This window comes from Spea bombifrons, chromosome 2, assembly GCF_027358695.1.
Source record: "Spea bombifrons isolate aSpeBom1 chromosome 2, aSpeBom1.2.pri, whole genome shotgun sequence".
Classification (NCBI taxonomy): Eukaryota; Metazoa; Chordata; class Amphibia; order Anura; family Pelobatidae; genus Spea; species Spea bombifrons.
This window is the reverse complement of record NC_071088.1, coordinates 34269010-34279762: the sequence shown is the minus strand read 5'-3', so window position 1 is coordinate 34279762 and position 10753 is coordinate 34269010. Positions and strand designations below refer to the sequence as shown.

Here is a 10753-nt window from a genome sequence, read left to right as displayed (position 1 = left end):
CAGCGCATTCCTGCACTTCCACTTGAGACAGTATTGTGTCCATCTGACATGACCCCTCCCCCACCTCCTGTTTACCACTCGCAAGCTTGTTAAACACTCCTTCCCAGAGCCATAAAAACATTATTGAGGAAGCCTGGGTGCGTGTCATTAAAGGGGAATTCCCACCCTGGTTTCTGTATGGCACTTATTTAGATTTTAAGAAGCGTATCTAGAAATGTGATTTGCTCTAAAGCCAGATATATTGTCATTGTGAAGAAGGTGGGTTTCGTTGTGTCATTGTACGCCGACAGTGGACCACTGGGGTTCCGAGTCTTCATCTTCTGGAGCCACTTTCCTTAAGAGACACATGGCTCCTTCCTTCTCTCCCCTGCCAAAAGACCTGCAGGAGGGCCAGATCTTCATGGTCCTTTGCAAGGAGAGGAACCACTTAAGTCTTTAAGGGAAGGTGGCAGCCAAAAGCCAGACCACCTAACTCACCAAAAACCTAGTCTTTGTGATACCGGCTCCAATGTGGCATTTCCAGTGTGTGCAAAAGTGGAAAATACTCCAGGCTGTGTAACATTCATGCATAAAGTGCAAAGGAGGCTCTGGGGTGTAAACACAATCACATTGAGTGCTCCAAAGTACCTCGCAAAAAGCACCACAGTGATGACCGCTTGGATGGACCATCGTAGCACAGGATCATTTGTAGGCAAGTATTCACATGAAACATATAAATGAACCGTGGACTTACCACGTGTGTGGGGTTGTTGTTTTTTTTAGCAAATATTACATAGGTTTTCCTCACAGCCCTAGGATAATCTAAAAGTATGGTGGCAGCACACTGAAGGACCTCGTATGCTCTATTGAAAACATCTCCTGCGACCCAAGTATTTTATTTATACACACCTTGTGTTTATATGATTATAATAAATGCAAGGTGTCAATCACACATCATAAGAACAACAATTACTCCTAATTATATTATGATTGATAGAGATATAGACATACTTGGTGATGTGTTCCAAGCTTCAGATCCAGACTGGTGACCCTCTTTGCACAGCGCCTGCATTTTGTGTTGTACCATTATCCTTAAATCATGAAAAGAAATCTTAGGTTGCTTTCTAACAGTTAAGAAATACAAGGACTATTGGAGTATTCATAGATAAATGTCGGATCTATTCTTGTCATTTGGGCTACAGGGGGGCTTCTCCTGCAGGCTTAACTGGCCCTGCATAATGCATAGTTCAATCAGTGAGCTATTTTTCAAGAACCAGCAACGTATTTACCCCGGGGGGGGCTGCTCCTCTCACCCAGCCGCCCCTAAACAGCCACCATCCTACTGCGAGGGGAAGTTTACAAGAACCATAAAAGCTTTGTCTACAATCCACATGACCCATGTAAAGCAATTTACTAGCCCTGCGCATGTGCAGAGAGGAAAAAAATAACGCAGAAAGTTTAACGCTAATTAGACATTACGTAGACTTATTTATTTCCACATTTCCTATTACGTCCGTGTAGTTGGCTCCTTGCCCAGGAAGATATTTTCCTTTTTGTAGTATAAATTAAATGTTTTAATGATTTTAGAACTTAAATAAATATATATATATATTCATGTAACACACAGGTTAAACGACATGAAAAAAAAATTGGCAAACATAAAAGTACTCACAATAAACACGTATTGTATTGAGCTTCTGCCGTGGCAACAACCTGTGCTTGCTCTATACCTTGACAAACACCCTTGAGCATCGAAAAGTCAGCAAGTCAAATTTATGGCTTTTATTTCTCTGTACATCGGCGGGTATTTTGTTTTTGTCTTATCTTCTGAGGAATTTACAGGGATCCTTCCATCTGCATCTCAATGTTTTCTTCTTTCTCTTTTTCTAACAGATATTGTCAGGAGTAAGGTCCATAATAACGGTTGTTTGCACTGGCCCGGGCGGACGTCGATTCAAGTTTTCCTTTGATCTTATCAGGTTCGCAGTGCTTTCAGTGTGGAATGACTGCACGCCACACCACGATTACGTTATACGCCTGCTGAGTGTGTACGTGCATGTCGGCGGTTAGGGATTGTTCTTTGGGCTTGTGCCCTAGGAACTGAACTGCTCACCTGGGAGTATGAGTGGCGCGCAATCAATCTTTTCAACATGCGTCTGGGTTTTAGACAGCTCTTTGAATCAAACCCATGGTGTCCGAGTTGCCCAGAGAAGGTGACCTCGGACTATCGACGCAGCATCACAGGGTGACCGTGGGACCCGCTGGCATCTGACAGTCATGGCTCAGTTTCTCAGGCATGGTGGTTCCAAACTATGAGTCCTTGAGGGTCACAAATGCAGCAGGAACGCAGGATAATACATGCATACAAAAATTCTGGCAAGCTTACAGCCCCTGAAGGCCAAGCTTGACAAGTTCGCTTCAGACAGACGTTCAAGGGAACGATGAACGCACATTATACAGGGAAATAAGACAATGCAGATTATGGGGCTGGATAGTTTCCATCTGCCTTTATTTCAATTTTTTGCTGCCTTCAACATTCTTTGCAAATATTTCACCGGTCACTCGAACCCTATACCTATATATATGAATGCCTATTTATATTTCCAGCTCTCGGACTAGTGAAGGCACTTATGCTGCCAGAATACTCTCGCCACGCTATATGTAATGTGTGTTTAAATATACGTGCCCATAAACACAGTCCATTATCTGCATTAGCCAGAGACGCCTGGCCGCTGGATGCAGTCATTTACTCGCAATCTCTCTCTCGATAGATATATTTATATATTATATATGTGTGTGTGTGTGTGTGTGTGTGTGTGTGAGAGGGGGAGAGGATTGGAACGTTGTGTTGGTTTGTGACTAATAATGAAATAGTTACTTGCATAGAGGGATTGCTGTAGTTTGTAGTTTCACCATTTCTGTGAATTTTCCAAGTTCCCGGTAAAAAAAAAAAAAAATGTAAACGCTACGATTCTACAGAATCATTTTTCATTTTAGTGCATGAAAGCGAGGGTGTATTGTGAGAACTCGGCACCATAAAATAGGGGTTTGTGAGAACGTCTCTCCATCAGCGTTCCTTTATCTACCTGAGATGGCACAGATCTTGCTACGCCACGTACCCAGGGACTGTCACACACTCAATCGCTGGCATAGCCGACCTTGGTGATAGGAGGTGGGTAATCTATGCCATTGTAAGCTCCCTCCTAGGTGGTGAACGCCGTACCCGCTATGTAGCGTGGTACAGATGCAAAAAAAAAAAAAGACAAATAGCCCCAAAGTGATTAATGATCCTAATTTTCCAGGTTATTCTGGAAATCCCATGTGCTAAAGTGAGCGAGTAAACAATATGTAGGATGCAAAAAACATAAACATAAGATAAAGATAAACATCTATAAAACATAAACATCAGCCTATACAAAACTAGCAGTCTCTAACTAAGGCCATTGCTCTGTATATAGGGCTCATAGCCTGTATGTAAAGCTAGCAGTCTCGCCATAACGCCGTTGCTCTGTATATAAAGCTGGCGGTCTCTCCATAAGGCTGTCCCTCTGTATATAAGGTTCATGGCCTGTATATAAAGCTGGCGGTCTCGCCATAAGGCTGCCGCTCTGCATATAGGGCTCATAGCCTGTATATAAAGCTCGCAGTCTCTCCATAAGGCTGCCGCTCTGTACATAGGGCTCATGGCCTGTATATAAAGCTCGCAGTCTCTCCATAAGGCTGCCGCTCTGTACATAGGGCTCATGGCCTGTATATAAAGCTCGCAGTCTCTCCATAAGGCTGCCGCTCTGTACATAGGGCTCATGGCCTGTATATAAAGCTCGCAGTCTCTCCATAAGGCTGCCGCTCTGTACATAGGGCTCATAGCCTGTATATAAAGCTCGCAGTCTCTCCATAAGGCTGCCGCTCTGCATATAGGGCTCATAGCCTGTATATAAAGCTCGCAGTCTCTCCATAAGGCTGCCGCTCTGTACATAGGGCTCATAGCCTGTATATAAAGCTCGCAGTCTCTCCATAAGGCTGCCGCTCTGTATATAGGGCACGGTGCGGCTGCCTGCCCGGGAGCCGCGTGTGTCTCTCCGGGCTCCTGCGCGATCAGGACGGATAGAGCCTGAGATCTGACAGCTCGGCAGCTTTATGGTAATTGCGGTTATCCGGCCTTCTGGGCAGAGAGGGCTGCCTGGGCTAACTGCCTGGCTGGGGAGACACTTTCACCTCCGCCCGCGGAAACAGACTCGCGTGGAACGAGACAGATAGCACCACGGCCACACGCACATCAGGCTGAGAGTGGGGAGGGAAAGCAGGAGGGAATCAGAGTCGTTGAGAGGGAGAGACACCAACCATAAGCCTTACAGACTGAGCCAACGGGACGGGCCACCCCTCTACCTCTAGATCCCACACTGCGTGGGGCTCATCTCCCGGTAACTCCGTTCTGGGGACGTGGATTGCAGCGAGGGGAGGAGTGGGGTGTGAGTTAGGCAGATACCGAGACACGGGCTGGGAGGGCTGGATTTTGTTGCTTCCCTCGCTGAACAGGAGATTAAACAATAACAGGAAGAAAGCAGTACCGGGGGACTAAAGGCAGCCAGGCAGGGCACCGACAGGGCAAGTGGGAGCGGGGGTATAAGGGTAAGTGACAGGTGAGGGTGGTAACTAGGAGAGGGGAAGTTGGGACTCTTGGTAGGAGTCAGTGAGGCTACTGTTGGCCCTGCAGGTAGGAAAGAGTAGTGAGGGGTATATATATATATACACGAGTTTGGGGGTACACAGGGCGCTGTCACAATAGCCCCCCTAGGGAGAGTACATCCTCACACCTGCATTCCCAGCCTCCTAGACAGGAGAGGGCTGCGGGGACCCGGCCGCACAGGGATTTACTGAGCCACCTCCATCAAACTTACTGAGCTTTTCCAGTTCCCGGCCACACTCGGAAAGTTGCGGAGCGGCGGTCCCTGGAGGATCCCGAGACCCCGGTGTCAGGTGAGAAGACATCTCCGACAGACGCTGTCGTTTGCTGTATGGATTTATGTATTCATTCACTAGGCATGTGGCCACGGTGTCTGCCCTAACAACCCTTTATGCCCCGTCTGTCCAAACTTTGAGTGGGATCATGTATAGAATATACCGCTCACGGGGATATATGAAGCTGATGGGATCTCCACGCTACGGTACGGAGAGTGTCTGCAGCAAACAAGGAAGCCGCAGAGAATGGGTGTTTAACTGTTAAGTGTCTTTACCCAGTAGTGCCGGCACTTTTAAAGTACGCAGGAGGGGGGTGGGTGGAGGAAGCCCCCACCCCTTATCTGCTTTAGCCGGGTAGATAAGGGTATAAGAGCTCCAGCGCTGTGGAGATGCGGTAATCGAAGCGTTGTCGTGGCTGTTGGTGCTGCTCTGTGACTTGAGTTAACCATTTGAGTGCCATAAAATGTGAGCAGTGCAATAAACTGATTGTGAAGGGGTTAACGATTGGTTACCGATTATATTCCCATGAATGTCTCGGGGCTAACACTGAATGGGTCTGATTGCGGAGCTGCGAGTCCGATGTCGGTTTCTTTCGGTGCGTAACCGTTGATTACGGCATTGCAGTCATAGAAAGGGGTTAAAAAGAGAACATCCTGTGACATTTCATCCTAATAATCCCCCATTTGAAGTGTGATGTATCCAGATGAATTTAACCCTTTTGGAGCGGGTCATTTATTGCAGACTCCCCCGGCATAGAAAAGGTCGGTTATGTGTAGGGTTATACGGGTCATCTGTGTTCTTGTACGGGTGCTGCGGGTCTGATCGCGCTCGGTCCTGCTATGCGTGATCAGCCACGGATCGTGTCCCGCACGGATGTGCTATAAAGTGCTCAGGGTTAATGAGAACGTCGCTGATTCAAAGGGAAAGCACTGATTACCCAGATGAGGGCTGATTACTTTATGGTCACGGAAGTGAAATGTGATCCTGAGTGGGTGTTCGGGGTACTTATTACCAAATAACTGCCTTACAGCCTGTAAACCAGACGGTCTGGAGTTAGGCTGCAGCGGTCATTGTTTAATCACACGTTACTTTGTATGTATATCGTATGGTTTGTAATTATCATACTCGCTGATCGAGCCACCTCGCTTAGATCGCGTTCTGGTTCCGTGCGGTATAAACCGATCAGTGTATAATCACGGCTGTGGCACGTGTACCTGCCGTCGGGTCAGGCCGCTCTGCTTGCCGTGAATCGCGAATGGTTCGCTAAACTCGCCTGGTGCCAGAGATAAGCCGGGAATGCGGTATCCACTTTTCCTGCGGATCGCGTTCTTCCTGATGGACTATAACGGGCGTCTCGGCCACCCGTGGATTGACATGTATTAGTTAACCCTTTCCTGTCCATGGCATTTTTTCCCTTTCTGGTACTTGCCCCATGACCTCATCACAGCAGCAGGCAAAGCGGAGGTAATGTAAACTGCTGCGGTCTGCTACTCCCACAAAGCTCAGCCGGGCCATTAATTTTAGCATCAAGCAAAGGAATCGTAGTCCACAGCAGCTGCCTCTACCACGTTGGCATGAGTGCCAGGCGGGTACTAAATCGGGGAGGTCTGCCCCTAAAGGTCCCGTGGGCTCTCCGGGCATCTATACCTTTAGATATACATTTAATCGCGGTTTTATGTGGGTGCCGGGACCCCCCCCTCGCCCAAGGTTTTTACCCGATTCTGCGTTCCCATCCAAACCGACGTGTTTGTAAAGGCGGCGAATCCCTACACACCGAATTCTAAGCAAGTAACGCAAAGCCGTCTGAATGACACATTCAGTACGGACGCCCTAAAAATATCCCTCATGCAAAGCATTTCAAACCCGGCCTGCGGATCCTCGCAATCAGCCTGTAATTTCCTCTGATATTTCCACGCGCTCGGAGCTCTAATGAAATAATGATGCTTATCCCTTCAATGGTTCCGTGAAAGCCCTGAAATGAGGTGTTAAGGGCTTCATCGGGGTTAATAGACTGCCACCCCCTTCCCCTCTTTATATGTATGGGGACCCCCGTTAAAAGGAGGGGGTGACGGAAGGCAGCGTGCCGTGTCCCCTCTGCCTGTGTGGGCAATCCTCGGCCTGTAAGCCCGTGGGATGCGTGTCGAGGCGCTGTCACGAATAGGTGGCTGAGAGTTAATTAGGAAGTATTCTCCGGATCAATGACTCGCACAGCCCATTAGCTATTCTGCTGCCTAATTGCAGGATTGCGCTGCTATCTCCACACCGCGTCCCTGCAATCAGCGATCTCTCAGCGGCAGCTGGGGATTAGGCGGGAAGGCAGCTCGCAGGCCACGTCTGGGGGGGATTAGCAGGCGTTTAACACATTCAGCGCTGGAGAGAATCCAGAAACGGGTTTTATCCGCTTTGGGGGAGGGGGATGCCTGTGATATTTTTGGCAGGAGTGGGACGTAGACACAAAGTCAAGGCTTTATTATAATGCATTGCAAGAAATTTCATTTTTTTTTTCTCTCCGACAATCTCATATTCCCAACCCGCTGCCGGGGGTGGCTCCATTCTATTATTACCCGGTAAAATGCTTATCGCAGGATCGTTCGGTAAATGAACAAATTAGCCGGCCGTTCTATTTTAGTCATCCCATTAGCAGCTTCAGTCAGAAATTGCAGTGTCTGCCGGTCAAGTCTTGCGTGCATTGCAGTCGAGACGCACGCGGCCCGTTTACCACATACACCAGATCAAAAGAAAGTAAATAACGCCTGTTGCCAGAATTATTAAATTAATTCCAGCCAATGACATCACGTTCAGGTCGCAGATCTAAATGAAATCCCTGTATATGAGACCCGATGGGACGGTTATACTCTGCCTGCGTAGGGTCGTTCATGAAGTGACATTACAGGACTCGGGTCAGAAAGAGCGAGCGACAAAGGGTTAATATTGAGAGGTGATTTTGGCTACATTTGACGCACGCACTGCATCCACACGCTTACACGTTTCCTCACTTCGTGGTGGGTGTTTTCCGGTGCTTGGGAGTGTCACGCTGGCTTGAGAATGAACTAGTGCATTTAATTTGGCCTTGCGAGGGTTAACTTTCATGCGTCGATATTCATGTGGTGCTGCAGCACGTGCGGCTTGAATGGATTTCTAACACGCAACAATGGCTGGGATCACGTGTTCCACGCATCTAAGCCTGCGCTGAGTAGGTCTTAAATGGCCGCCAGAAATGTAACTTTTTAGCCAATGCCCTTTTTGTTTTCTATAGCTACCGGCGGGAGGGAAATTATATCACGCGTTAGTACTAGTGATAGTTTGTGACGGTATTGGAAGGTGACACTTTGTCACCGTTGTTGGCGATGTATGTCGGGTCTCAGACAGCAATCTGTGTAGTAGGGGTTGTGGTGGATTCTCGGCCCTTCCTTCTAGTCCCTGCTTTACTTCCCGCAGGTACTTTTCTTATGATCTGCTAACATGCGGAGTACACCTCAGTAAACAAACAACTCTCATAATGCAGGATACTAATAAACCGCAGTGAGTGCTGGCCAGGCTCTCGGGTCACCAGTGGGTGTCACGGTATTGTCAGCGTGCCACTCGGTCACGGGACAGCCTGGCCCAGGTAAGAGAAGCGGGACAATGGCTGCGATTCTCAGAGGAATCCTATAGGCCAGGGCATGGCTTCAAGCTAATTCAACGCCTGTCTGTTTCCGCTAGTTATATTGTGCTTTGCTTCAAGGCTCAAGCCACCCAAAGGCATTCTCTACGCGGATTACAACTCCCACTATTAAAACGAACTTCTAGGACTCGGAAGCTGCAGTGCCAGGGTTTGCCTAGATTCACAACCCGTTGACTAATTGATGGGGGTTGTAGTCATCTGCATCCCCACAGACACTTTCAACATTAAGCGTGGCTTCTGGATTTATAGATCTGGCTTCTGACTTTTTGGACCATCATCTATTGATCTCTATGGACGTTATAGCTTCTAAATTCATAGCTGCTTGGTGGCCGAAAGTGATGGGAATTGTAGTCTTCCACAGCACGTGGCTTGGCCGCAGTCCCAATGAAACCCGATCGTGTTCTTTCTCCCGGCAGAGGAGCGAGATATGGGAACATGGAGCTCCCACGTGGGTGGCAGGGAGAGGTTACCTGCTCGCCGTGGGGTTATCTGTGGGTTTGCGCTAGGGACAGATAAGCCAAGCCCGAGCTCTGGGACGGGAGAGGGAGCGGGGTACGGGCCGGCTGGCTCCCATTCCGCATTCCTGCGCTGTTTGTTTTGATAATAGCCCCGGTTTGCGTGCGCTCGCTTTCCGTCTGCCTTCATTTATTTGGAGAGGGAGCTGAGACATTAACCCTGTCACTGCCTGACGGTATGAAACCCCACAGGGCCCCTCGCAGGACTGATTGTCAGGGGTTATCATAGCGCGCAGTGTACGTGTCCCTCTCAAGGCTTCTGTTCCGTATTTCATTTTCAGTCCCGAGGCGCCGAACCCCTACATCTGTATGCGCTAAAAACACTAAAGGACAGTGACTGGAAAGAATATGGATATTCTGTAACAATTCTGTTAATATTGGAGAATTAGTAGAAGGCGAAGTAAAACTTAAGTGAAGTTTAGAATGTTAACCACGAAACAAAAAATAAAGTGCTTTCTTTTTTCTGCTTCACGCCGTATGAAGCGGTTTTAGCTCTCCCGGTGCATTTGCTGCCGGTGCCTAAGGCGCTCTGTGGGTAGCAGCTTTCCTGCTCGGAACAGGTTAACTCTGAGGGGGTCCGTTAGGGGATGAATGAAGGGCGGCTTGTGCTGGCGTCTCTCGGAGATCGCGCTGGCTTCATTCCTCTTTGTCTGCGCGTTTGGCTCCGGGGCTCTGGCTCTATTGAACAGATCGCGGCAGGATTCATAATAGCTCGCTGCTGCGCACACACAGACCCACCGAATTATTGCACCGTGTATATATACGTGTGTGTACATTATATGTCTGTCTCTGTGTATAGATATGTATATGTTTGTGTCCATATATATATATGTGTGTGTAAATAAATATGGATATATATGTGTGTGTGTGTATGTGTATATATATATGTATATATAATTACACATACTCTGTACCCAACAAAAAATTCTGATTAAGAGCCCGTTTTTTTCTCTGTAGCCACCATATTCATATATATGGTAGCCTGTGGCCAGTAATGTTGCAGCATTGCTTATGCGCACACAGCTGATAAAAACACGAACCCACACAATCGCACACAACACACAATCAGTCCCCGCGGTGTACACAAGCTCCGGCTGTCACGGCACGCCATTCACACACCCACACCGTCACGCTGCTGCCTCTCAGTTGTTAGTTTTCAGACCTGCTGGAAATAACGCCCTTTAACCTAACCGGCGTCCGACACGGTTGTGATGTGGCATAGCAGGGTGTCACAGTCCTTTCCGGCAGGTTAGGAACTCCCATCACTCGGCGTCTTGTTTCTATAGACTTTCCATGATTTTTGGGGGCGTATGTTCCCACCTACGCATTGCTGATCTCCAACTCTTATCACTATCAGCCAGCCCCTGCTGCTGATCTTTTATCCCCTCAAGGAGCTTTTTCGCAGGATACCCTCAGACTACTGCTTGGGTGCACTCCTCGCGTGTTCAGCAAGCCTCTGGCAGCTCCCATCACCCTCAACCTGAACGAAAGGGAAAGGTGCAGCAAAACAGCTGGGGCCCTTAGTTGTTAAACTCTATAAGGGGCGCACAGGGTTAATGAGAGAGACTTCTTGACACTTTAAGTGAGGCCTCTCAGCATTGTCTGTTCATAGCCACGTGGTCCTGTCAATCGGACC

The 10753-nt window shown here is 48.2% G+C and overlaps 1 protein-coding gene across 1 annotated transcript in view; it reads left to right on the top strand.

The window, feature by feature from the left end:
- Window positions 1-4840: 4840 nt before the first annotated feature.
- The window catches only part of BCOR (BCL6 corepressor), an 83590-nt gene continuing 77677 nt past the window's right edge, over window positions 4841-10753 (top strand). The window contains exon 1 of the mRNA XM_053457431.1: window positions 4841-4956. The gene's annotated coding sequence lies outside the window, so the exon portion shown is untranslated. The remainder of the gene's footprint in view (window positions 4957-10753) is intronic.